Below are 12,578 nucleotides of genomic sequence, written 5' to 3' on the forward strand. Positions count from 1 at the left end.
TACTGGGGCTTGAACTCAGGGCCTGGGCTTTTTTTTTCTCAAGGCCACCACTCTAACACTAGAGCCATGGAATGGCACTTCTGTCTTTCTTTTCTTTCTTGCTTTCTTGCTTTCTGTGTATGTGGTACTGAGAAGTGGATTTCAGGGCTTCATGAATGCTAGGCAAGCACTCTACCACTGAGCTACATACTTTTTTTTTGTGGGTCATGGGGCTTGAACTTAACCTAGGCACTGTCCCTGAGCTCTTCAGCTCAAGGCTATCACCCTACCCTTGAGCCAAACCCCACTTCCCGTTTTTTTTTTTTATTTAAAGAATTTATTAACATTGATTTTTATATCATATTTCAAATGACGAGTTTAACAAACAAGTATTCAAGAAGGGAATCTCTATATATAATCACTGGCACTTAGATTTTTAGAACATAATTAAAATTAGGCTGAGGGTTTGTGTGTCATAAATACATATTAATCTATGTAATAAAATATTATGTCTATAGAGTCATAAATTTTTATGTCTATGTAGTTGTGTTTATATTTTCAATGCCATGTCCATAGCATTGAGTACGCAAATTTTGAGTCACCGCTCTTGTACTATTTGGATCTAATAGCCACATATTAAGGATACCATGTGCCTTTTGTTCCTTTGGCCTTGACTTATCTCACTCAACATGATTCACTCCAGATTCATCCACTTCCCTGTGAATGCCACTATTTTATCTTGTCTGTTGGCTATACAGAATTTCATTGTATATATATATATATGTACATATATATGTACATATATATATATATATATACCACATTTTTTTGTATCCATTCATCTGCGGTAGGGCATCTTCTTTCCTTTTTAATTTTTGTCAGTCTTGGGCTTGAACTCAAGGGCCTGGGCACTATTCCTAAGCTTCTTTTTCTCAAAGCTAGTACTCTATCACTTGAGCCACAGCACCACTTCTGTTTTTTTCTGTGTATGTAGTGCTAAGGAATAAAATCCAGGGCTTCAGGCATACTAGGCAAGCACTCTACCACAAAGCCACATTCCCAGTCCTCTTCTTTTTCCTCCTCCACCTCTTCCTCCTCCTCCTCCTCCTCCTCCTCCTTCTTCTTCTTCTTTTGCCAATCCTGGCCTTTAGCTCAGGGCCTGAGCACTGTCCTTGGGCTTTCTCAAGGCTAGAGCTCTGCCCCTAGAGCCACAGCATCTGGCCTTTTCTATGTATATGGTACCGAGGAATTGAACCTGGGTCTTCGTGCACACTAGACAAGCATTCTACCACTAGGCCAAACTCCCAGCCTCATCTTTTTTTTTTTTTTCTTATATTCAACACTTCTTTTTTATGGGCAGGGGTAGTATCAGACTTTGAACCCAGGACTTAAACCACACCACCAGTCCTGCTTTTTGCAGGCTATTTTGCTGGTGGAGTTTAGTAGACTTCCCTCCCAAGACTGACTTTGAACTAGATTCCTCTGGATCTCAGCCTCCTGAGTAGCTAACTGATAGGTACTGGGCTCAACATTCTTTTAGAAGAGCGGGATGTAGATCCATTTCTGTTGGGCTATTCCTTCCTAACGATGGGATTTAATGTAGACTTTGCGGCAGGAATCACAGAGTCAGTGACTTTTGGTGGCATTGATCTTTCTGCCTTTCTGCACATGAATAGATCCTTCTTATCTCTGGTTTCACATGCAACCAGGGTGGACAAGAGGGACACACACTGGCTTTCACCCAACCTTTGGGACAATGAACACATGGCCCATCCACCCTTGCTCATCTGAGCTGTCTATCAGCTCCCATGAAACAAGGCTATCTGCTCATCCGCCATTGATGACAAACTCCCAAACATCACCAGTGAGCCCAGCCAAGAATGGCCCAAAGAGCAACATTCATGGGGGATCCCCCAAAACTGTCACTAAATAAATTGTTCTTTTAAGTCATTAGGTTTGGGGTTGGTAGACTGTATCCAAAAGTGAACTGATGCCTTTACGTACTGAAGGAAAGTGACAGGAATCAGAGATTGACTCAAGAAACAAGGTCTCCTGTTTTTTTCTTCTGGTACTGTCCTGTCTTCCTCAGAGATCTGACTTTGGCTATGTTTGACACTTATATGTTTTTTTTAAAAATGATGGTTCTTGCCATCCTAGAGTCTTTCTTTTTGCCAGTCCTAGGGCTTGAACTCAGGGCCTGGGCACAGTCCTTGAGTTTTCTCAAGGCTAGCACCTTACCACTTGAGCCACAGCACCACTTCTGGTCTTTTCTGTGTATGTACTACCGAGAAATTGAACCCAGGGCTTCATGCTAGGCAGGCACTCTACTACTGGGCCACACTCCTCATCCTAGAGTCTTTCTGAGACAAAGTCATAAACTCAGAGCCTTGTGTTGTTGCTCGGCTTGCTTACTCATGGCTCGTGCTTTACCACTTGAGCCACACCTTAGTCCAGCTTTTTGCTGGTTAATTGGACATGAAATCTTGTGGGCTTTTCTTCCTTAGGCTAGCCTCAAACGGTGATCCTCTGGATCTCATACTGAGTAGCTCAGATTACACGTGAGCTGACAGTACCTAGCTACAAGGCAATATTTCTTGGTTACTTAATTGGACAAATCAAGAGATTCTTCCATAAAAATGAAGGGTCCTTCCTGGGCAGAGACCCCACAGAAAAGAGAAGCCTATCGAATAAGCACCTGCCAAGTATCTTCCTGAGCCTCTGTGCTTAGCATTGTTTTTGCATTACTGACTCCTCTGACTTCTTCCCTGGAGAGAAAGTCTTGAGGATTTGGAATCAGCCCGAGGATCTGTACTTTTTTTTGCGTGGGGGAGCATCATGGGGCTTGAACTCAGCCTGGGTGCTGTCCCTGAGCTCTTCAACTCAAAGCTACTGCCCTACCCTTGAGCCAAGCCCCATTTCCCGTTTTCTAGAAGTTAATTGGAGATAAGAGTCTCCGGGTCCTTTTGTTCCCTGGGCTGGTTTTGAACTTAATTCTCAGATCTCAGCCTCCTGAGTAGCTAGGATTACAGGTGTGAGCCACCGTGCCCCTGCCCGGCAAGGATCTGTACTTTTAATAAGTTCCTAATGATTAGAGAAAGCAGGGCAACCCTGTATTATAAAAGTAGCTCTCCACCTACGCTGCATATTAAAACTTACCAGAATGGGTTTAAAAAAAAACAAACAACAAAACCTTCAATGTCCAGAACATGTGGATTAGAATTTCTAGGGCTGGCACCTAGGCCTCAATTATTATTATTATTATTATTATTATTACTTTCCAGATGAGTCAAGTGTACAGCCAAGCAGAACCTGCACTGATGCCTGTACGTGATGAATATGAAGAATCTGGTCTTTGCTCCACCCGCATGAATGGACCCCTTCACCAGCATGTGTTTCTGATCATGAAGGTGGACTTAGGTGGGTAAATATGAAATGCTGCCTGGAGACTTCTTTATGGTTTTCTTCCCACCATGCAGCTAATTTTCCAGAAGGGAGGTGAAATTTTCCTTCTCAGGCCCAGATTCCTAAATCCTATACATTTTCTTTTAGGTAAAAGTGTGTGTGTTTTCTTTTGAGCCTATGAAGCAAGATCAGAGCACAGGCTGTGAGCACCACAGCTGTAATAGATGTTGCCTGGCTCTTATTCCTTAGAGACCCAGTTTGTTCCCACACAGAGCTCCTGGTGTGCAACACTGCCTCTGTTAGGGGGTAGCACTCAGGGTACCGGAACCTTTGCCTAGACCAGCAACACCTGAGAATCTAGAGAGCCTAGAAGGTACGTCCTCACTAATGGCTGATGGTGCAGTACTGAGGAATTAAGCTCCCCACCTTTCTCTCCCTCCATTAGGGAAAGCACAGTTATATGATTGTTTTCGAAAATTCCCTCTTTACCACTGTGAACTGTGCTTATGAATGTGCCTTTGCTTGTCTGCCTTTCCTTTCCAGTCCAATTCTATATTTGTCTGGAGGACCTGTCTTGTTTTGTTTGCTTTTTTGTGTGCCAGCCCTAAACTTGAACTCAGATCCTTGCGTTCTCACTTGGCTTTTTCTGCTTAACCATTTGGATCCACACTTCCAGTTCCTATAAGACCTCTGGACACAGCTTACACAGAGAATCCTCTGCTCCAGGTCTTCTTGTAGAGAACTAGACCTATGCCAGCCATGCCCACACCCCCAGGACCTGCAGAAAGACCGGGGCACTGACCTTCATCCCTAACACAAAGAGCACTGTGTGTGCTGCCAGGAGCTGGGTGGCTCTGGATTCTCACGTCCACAGCTCTCACAGCTTGCTCTTCACTGCTCCCCTGGCTACACAGGGTCGTCCTGAAACAAAGAGGCATTGGGTTAGGATACTCTACTGTGTTGAAACAAAATGGGGAAAAACCCTTTGTACTTCATCTTTCCATAACAATAAAGACATTTCTAAAAAATGGGGAAGAATCATTTGTTTTCTGCCCTCATTTCTGAATGAGCACTGATTCTGCTGTTTCATGAACTTTGGCTGTAATCGTAAACATGGACACATTCTCCCTCAATGAAGGCCTAGAAGACAGATAATGCTGGAGGTGAAGTCAGAATGTATCAATACAAGTTTCAGAGGGAATATATAAACATTTGTATTTATTTATATAAATTAAATATATATGTATTTTCTAGGTGGTTAATTGGAGATGAGAGTCTCAGGAGCCAGGCAGGAGTGGCTCATGCCTATAATCCTAGCTACTCAAGAAGCTGAGATCTGAGGATCATGGTTCAAAGCCAGCCCAGGCACTAAAGTCTGTGAGACTCTTATCTCCAATCAATTGGAAAGGGCGTTGTGGCACCAAGGGTAGCCCGGGCCCAGAGTTCAAGTCCCACAACTGACCAAAAAGAAAAAAAAAAAAGAGTCTCAAGGCCTTTTCTGCTTTTCTGCCACAGATAATTTTGGACCATAATCTTCAGATCTCAGCCTCCTGAGTAGCTAGGATACACATCTAAGCCACCAGTGCTGACTGAAGGGTGAATTTTCAAGCCATAAACTTACTTCCTTGTAATGTTAAGGATATCTAAACCTCATCAATGGTGGCAACTCTGGAAGTCAGCAGACGGTATTTTGTTTGTTTTTGTGTGGCTGGAGTTGAAATCAGGGCCTCACATTTACTAGGCAAGTGCTCTACTGAAACCAAGCCGCCACCCCTTTTTTCCGCACTGGATATTTCTTAGATAAGCCACATTTATACCATTATAGTCTACCATCCCAGCTAGGATCTCAAGGATGGGTCACAGCATTGAGAAGGGGGTTTATGAACTTTTCTACGTGGGGCTGATCTCAAATTGTGAACTTCCCAATTTCCCAAGTAGCTAGGATCCTAAGCCAGGGCCTGGTAACAGACTATTTTGACAGCTAGATGTAGGCTCTGAGCCAAAGGCAGTCTGCAACATGCAACATCAAGACAGGATTCAGGATCAAGTCATGCCCTTGTGAAAGTAGAAGGATACTGTTGATTACTTAGGAATGAAATGTACAAAATGAAGCTGAGATAGGAGGATTGCTTGAGCTCAAAAACATCCAAGGCCAAATGGGCAACATAGTATTTCCCATCACCAAAATTCTGGACACCTGATTACTGGGGCTTGCGCACAGGCCCTGCCTAGTGTCCTAGCATGGCTTTTTGTTTGTTTGCTTGTTTTACCACTTGAGCTACAGCTTCCCTTCTGGCTTTTGCTAGTTCATTGGAAATAAGAGTGCCATAGTATTTCCTGTCAGAGCTGACTTAGAACTGTAATCCTCATATCTCAGCCTTCTGAAGAGCTAGGACTACAGGTGTGAGTACCTAGTGCCTGATTGTTTCTTGTTTGCTTTTTTAAAACAACAACAATAACAAAACAACCATTTGGGCTGGAAGTGTGACCTAGTGGTAGAGTGGTCGTCTAGCATGCATGAAGCCATTGGTTCGATTCCTGAATAGCACATACACAGAAAAAGCTGGAAGTGGTGTTGTGGCTCAAGAGGTAGAGCTCTAGCCTTGAGAAAGCCCAAGGACAGTGCCCAGGCCCTGAGTTCAAGCTCCAGGACTGGCAAAAAAAAAAACAACCCAAACCTAACAACCATTCTTAGAATAAAATGTAGGCTGCCAGGTGCCGGTGGGCTTACGCTGGTAATCTTAGCTACTCAGGAGGCTGAGATTTGAGAACCAACCCAGGCAGAAAAAGCTTATGAGACTCTCTCCTCTCTCCCCTCTCCCCTTCCCCTCTCCCCTCTCTCTCTTTCATCAGTAGTATGGCTTAAACTCAGGGCCTGGCGCTGTCCCTGAGTCTTTTTGTGTTCAAGGCTAGCTTTCTACCTCTTGAGCCACAGTGCCACCTCCAGTTTTTGAGTGGTTTATTGGAGATTAGAGTCACTTTTCTGCCCAGGCTAGCTTTGAACCACAATCCTCAGGTCTCTGCCTCCTAAGCTTCCTGAGTAGCTAGGATTACAGGTATGAGCCACCCAGAGTCCAGGCTTATAAGACCCTTATCACCAAAAAGCCAGAATTGACAATATGGGCTCAATTAGTAGAGTGCTAGCCTTGAGAAAAAGTAGTTCAGGGACAGCACTCAGGCCCTGAGTTCTGAAACCTCAAGACCAGCACATCAGAAAGGAAAAAAATGGCCAGATACAGGTGGTTCAAGCCTGTAATCCTGGCTATGCAGGAGGCTGAGATCTGAGGATCATTGTTCAAAGCCAGCCCAGGCAGAAAAGTCTCTTATCTAAAAAAAAAAACCAAACAACAACAACAAAAAAAAAAAACACTCAAAAACTGGAAGTGGCACTATGGCACTAACCCTGAGTGAAAGCTCAGAGACAGCACTCAGGCCTTGCCTGAGTTCAAATCCTTCAACAGCAATAAAAGAAGGAATGGCTGAGTCTGCTGAAAACTGAGGTGTGTGTGTGTGTGTGTGTGAGTGTGTGTAGGGGGATCTCAGGTCACCCAGGCATCTGCAGACACAAATCTATGCACCCCTGTTTTTGGTTTAGTCATGTTCTCCCCAGGAAGTCCCTTGACTTTGCATACCAGAGACATTGGATGGGTCAGACTTGAGAATCGAAATAGCTTGACTTGACAAGCACACCGACAGTTCCTGAGAGACACTGACTGTCCCTGAATACTTGGCTACCTTTAGATGACCTCCTACAAAAGAGAAAGAGAATGAGGGAAGAAAGAAAGAAAGAAAAGAAAAGAAAGAAAGCTGCTAAGCTGGGCTCTTTAGCAAGTATTCTACCACTTTGAGCCACAGCTCCACTTCTGGTTTTCTGATGATTAATTGGAGATAAGAGTCTCATAGCTCTTCTTGCCTGGGATGGCTTTGAACTGCAACCCTCAGATCTCAGCCTCTTTAGTAGCTAGGATTATAAGCATTAGCTACCAGCCTCTGGCTCTGAAGTTTCTTAAGATAGATTATTAATTAGTTCATGAAACTTTAGTTTTTTAATACTTTAAACTTTTTTTGCCAGTCGTGGGGCCTGAACTCAGGGCCTGGGCACTGTCCTTGAGCTTAATACTAGCACTCTATCGAGTCACAGCACCACTTTTGGCTTTTTCTGTAAATGTGGAATTGAGGACTCAAACCCAGGGCTTCACGCATGCTAGGCAAGCACTCTACCACTAGGCCATACTCCCAGCCCACTTTTTAACTTTCTATAAACTTTTGTTTGTGTTTGGTTTTTAGATTGGGTCTTACTGACTTTTGCCCAAGCTCACCTTGAACCACCATTCTTGTTTCTGTCAGGGAAGTTACTGAGATTGCAGGCATGTCTCACCACACCTGGCCCTCTAGCCCAAATATTTTCTGCACTGTAGTTCTGTACTGCTGTTTTAGCAACTCCTCAAGGTTATAGGTATCTGGGTATTAGTCAGTTAATTTGTTATTAGCTAAATATATGCTATCTTTTATCATAATTGTATTTTGTCCCAACATTTATTTAGGAATATCTTTTGTAAACAGTGAACAGTTGGATTTAAAAATATCTAGCTAGCAATCTTTGTTTGCTTTTCTTATGTTACACATTATTATTGTAAAGATTATCTTTAAGTAGTTGCACAAAAGGGTTTCAACATGTCACTTTATGAATACAATGCATTTTAATCACTATCACCTAATCTTTATTTTCTAATAGGTATATCTACTTATATTTGATTTAATCTCTGATCTCTTTAGATTTTATTTTATTATTATTATTTTTTGCCACTCTAGGGGCTTGAACTCAGGGCCTGAGCACTATCCTTGGGCTTTCTCAAGGCTAGAGTTCTACCATTTGAGTCACAACACCTCTTCCAGCGTTTTCTCTGTATATGAAACCGAGGAATTAAACCAGGGCCTTTGTGCATGCTAGGCAAGCACTCTACCACTAGGCCACGCTCCTGGCCCTCTCTTTGGATTTTAAATCTGCCATCTTACAAGTGCTTTCCATTAGTTCCATCCATCAGTTCCCAACATCTGCTTCCTTTGGGGTTATTTAGATTGGGGAGGGGGGGATTCTATTTCTCCTTTGTATTGATTTGCAAGTTAATTCATGAACCAATAGGTTACAAACATGATTTTTTTTGTTGGTCAGGGCTTGAACTCTGGGCCTGGTTGTTGTCTCTGAGCTCTTTTGCTCAAGGCTAGCACTTTACCACTTGAGCCACAGGGCCACTTCCAGTTTTCTGGTGGTTAATTGGAGATAAGAGCCATAAGGACTTTTGTGCCTGGCAGGCATTGAACTGCAATCCTCAGATCTTGGCTTCCTGAGTAGCTAAGATTACAGGTGTGAGCCACTGGTACCCAGCTCACACCAGAATTCCTTGACTTATTTAAATTTAATAGTACTGCCATTCTCTTCTCCAATAATATAACTTAAAATGTGTGAACTTAAAAATGTGAACTTCTGGGGCCGGGAGTTTGGCCTAGTGGTTAAAGTGCTTGTCTAGCATGCACGAAGACCCGGGTTCGATTCCTCGGTACCACATACATAGAAAAAAGCCAGAAGTGGTGCTGAGGCTCAAGTGGTAGAGCTCTAGCCTTGAGAAAGTCCAAGGACAGTGCTCAGGCCCTGAGCTCAAGCCCAGGACTGGCAAAAAAAAAAAATGTGAACTTCTTGCCTACTATTCCATTGTGTAGTATTATTACTATTCCATTCACTCTTTTTCACACCTCCCTCTTTTTATAGCCTATCATTCTGCTACCTACAAAGTGTCCTCAAAGAATTACAATGAACAGTTATTCTCTCTGAGTCAGAAAAGAGAAAAACTCACTTTATAATACCTTTATCATTTGAAGGCTTATAACACACACACATACACGCATGGTATTTTGCAACTTAAATACAAAATAATAAAGAAAGGGGTGGTGGGAACACACTGCACCAAAACTCCAGAAAATTTTTTCTTCTTTCTTTCTTTCTTTCTTTCTTTATTTATTTATTTTTGCCAGATTTGGGCCTTGAACTCAGGGCCTGAGCACTGTCCTTGAGCTTTCTCAAGGCTAGAGCTCTACCACTTGAGTCACTTCTGGCTTGTTTCTATGTATGTGGTACTGAGGAATTGAACCTCGGTCTTGGTGCTTGCTAGGCAAGTACTCTACCACTAGGCCAAACTCCCAGCCAAAAAAAATACTATTTTAAGTTCCAATTTTTTGTACTGATCTTGGGGCTTGAACTCAGGGTTTGAGTGCTGGCCCCAAGCTTCTTTTGCTCATGGCTAGTTCTCTACCACTTGAGCCACAGTGCAACTTCTGCCTTTTCCTATGTAGTTGATGGGACATAAGAGTCTCACCAACTTCATGCCCCAGGTGGCTTCAAACTGCCATCCTCAGAGCTCAGCCTCTTGAACAGCTAGGATTACAGGCATGAGTCAGTGCCTGGCTGAAAAGTGATTTTTTTTTTAAACGAAACTTCAAAATAAGAACATCCTGGAAGCCAGCCATAGTGCTACTTTGCCTATCCAGGTACCCTCACATAATTATTGAGCAGCTACATTAGCTACTAGGTAGGGCAGCTGCCTTGACTTACCCAAGAGTGCCATCTTCCAGCCACCCTGTGGTGCATGCGGGGAAGGTGCAGTCCCGGACCACCCTCCTCAGCTCTTCTGCCGACCCCAGGTGAGCCCCTCTGCTCTTGCAGGCAAGCCGAGCCGCCTCCAGGTCCAGGCCCTGAGAGCCATTCTGAGACTCCAGCACGAAGAGCTTGCCTGCGGGTGGACAAACACAAACGTCTAGATGAGGGACCCGTGCGTGGCAAGCGCGTCTTCCCGGTCTGGCAGACACGCACCAGAACCCTAGCTCCGAATCACACCAAGACCCAGATGTTGCACATGCTCATTGCACAGCTCCATGGGACCAGGTGACAATGATTACACTGGGGTTCTCTTTCTGTGGTAGTGGAAATCGAACCCAGGGCCTTGGGCTTGTAAGACTAGCATTCTACCACTTGATCCCCACACTAGCCCTACTTGGAAATTTTCACTCATTTTTGCTCTCATGTTGTTTTCCTTCCTTCCTTCCTTCCTTCCTTCCTTCCTTCCTTCCTTCCTTCCTTCCTTCCTTCCTTCCTTCCCTCCTTTTTTGTTGTTGTTGGTCCTGGGGCTTGAATTTAGGGCCCGGGCACTATTCCTGAGCTTTTTCTACTTAAGGCTAGTGTTCTACCACTTTGAGCCACAGTGCCACTTCTGGTTTTCTGGTAATTAGTTGCAAATAAGAGTCTCATATACCATCCTTCCCAGGCTAGCTTCAAACCACAATCCTCAGATCTGTCTCCTGAGCAGCTAGTATCACACACATGGGCCACCAATGCCCAGCTCTTTAAACAAACAAATAAGATAGGATCTTGCTATTTTACCTAGGCTAGCCTCGTGGGTCAAACTATCCTCCTGCCACAGCCTTCCTGGTGGCTGAGGGAACAAAAAGTCCACCACAACTCTTGCCTTGTTTATCTTTTTGTTTAGTTTTATTTTTTGCAAGTCTGGGGCTCAAACTCTGGGCTTGAGAACGGCTGCTGAACTCCTTTGGCTCTTGGCTCAAGGCGAGCACTCCACCACTGGAGCCACATTGCAACTTTGGATTTTTTTCTGTGATTAATTGGAGATAAAGAGTCTCACAGGCTAGTCTTCCCAGGCTGGCTTTGAACAACGATCCTCAGATCTCAGCCTCCTGAGTAGCTAGGATCACAAGCATGCACCCAGTTTGCTTGCTGCTGCTCCTCCTCCGCCTCCTTCTCCTTCTCTTACTCCGTATTTTTTTTGTTGTTGTTGTTTTTCCAGTCCTGGGCTTGAGCTCTGGGCCTGAGCACTGTCCTTGGACTTTCTCAAGGCTAGAACTCTACAACTTGGGCCTCAGCACCACTTCCAGCTTTTTTAATATGTGGTACTGAAGAATCAAACCCAAGGCTTCCTGCATGCTAGGCAAGCATTTTACTACTAGGCCAGACTCCAGGCCTTCCTTGCTCTTCTTTAAGAGAAAAACGAAACAAAGCAAAATGCTAGCCAAGTGCTTGTGAGTAACACCAGTAAATTTAGCTACTCAGAAGACTAAGGGCTGTGATTTGAAGCCAACTTGGGCAGAAAGATTCCAAAACATCTACAATTCTCCAGAACAAAAAGGGGGCTGAGCTGGTGCTATTTACTTATCCCTATAATCTTAGCTACTTGGGAGGCTGAGATCTGAGCATTAAGATTTGAATCCACTGTGGCAGGGAAGTCCCTAAGATTCTTTTATTTGGCCAGTCCTGGGTCATGAAGTCAGGGCTTGGGCACTATCCCTGCGCTTCTGCTCAAGGCTAACACTGTACTACTTGAATCACAGCACCACTTTTGGCTTTTTCTATGTATGTGATAATGAGGACTCAAACCCAAGGCTTCATGCATGCTAGGCAAGCATTCTACCATTAAGCCATAATCCCAGTGCAATTCCTAAGATTCTTATTTCCAATTAACCACACATACACAAAGAAGCCAGAAGCAGAACTGTGAGTTAAGTGGTAAAGCACTAGTCTGGAGCCCCAAAAGCCAAGGGATATCACCTGGCCCCAAGACCTGAATTCAAGCCCCAGTACTGGCATGTGCACATACACATACTCATTCACACTCACACATAAAGCTGGACTACAGGTATGAGTCAATGGTAGAACATGAACCATGAACAAAAAAAGGCCAGAGAAAGTACAAGGCTCTGAGTTCAAATCTGAATACTAGCACAAACAAACAAATGAATGAATAAAATAATCAGCTGGCTCTGCTCTGACATGCTATGTAGATCAGCCCTTCAAATGTTTCTTTTGAAAAGATGAAGCCAGGCCAAGAGTGTGGCCTAGTGGTAGAATGCTTGCCTAGCATGCATGAAGCCCTAGGTTCGATTCCTTGGTACTACATACACAGAAAAAGCTGCAAGTGGTGCTTTGTTTGGCTTAAGTGGTAGAGTGCTAGCATTGAGAAAGTTCAAAGACAGAACCTAAGCTCTGAGTTCAAGCCCCAGGACTGGGGGAAAAAAAAAAGATATGGTCAGGGATGGTTCTCGGTCTGGGTCCTCTGAATTGGGCTGATGCAGGCAGGCCTTAGTTCTTTCTTCTTCTGCCCCAGAGGCCTGGAGTGATCCCTTCTCTCTTCCCC

General features: G+C 44.0%; 1 protein-coding gene across 1 annotated transcript in view; it reads right to left on the bottom strand.

Moving 5' to 3' along the window:
- Positions 1–4,283, bottom strand: part of Susd5 (sushi domain containing 5) — a 34,476-nt gene extending 30,193 nt beyond the window's left edge. Inside the window, exon 1 of the mRNA XM_090352751.1 lies at positions 4,184–4,283. The gene's annotated coding sequence lies outside the window, so the exon portion shown is untranslated. The remainder of the gene's footprint in view (positions 1–4,183) is intronic.
- Positions 4,284–12,578: the final 8,295 nt, after the last annotated feature.

Source organism: Megascapheus bottae, chromosome 18, assembly GCF_031878675.1.
Source record: "Megascapheus bottae isolate mThoBot1 chromosome 18, mThoBot2.hap1, whole genome shotgun sequence".
NCBI lineage: Eukaryota > Metazoa > Chordata > Mammalia > Rodentia > Geomyidae > Megascapheus > Megascapheus bottae.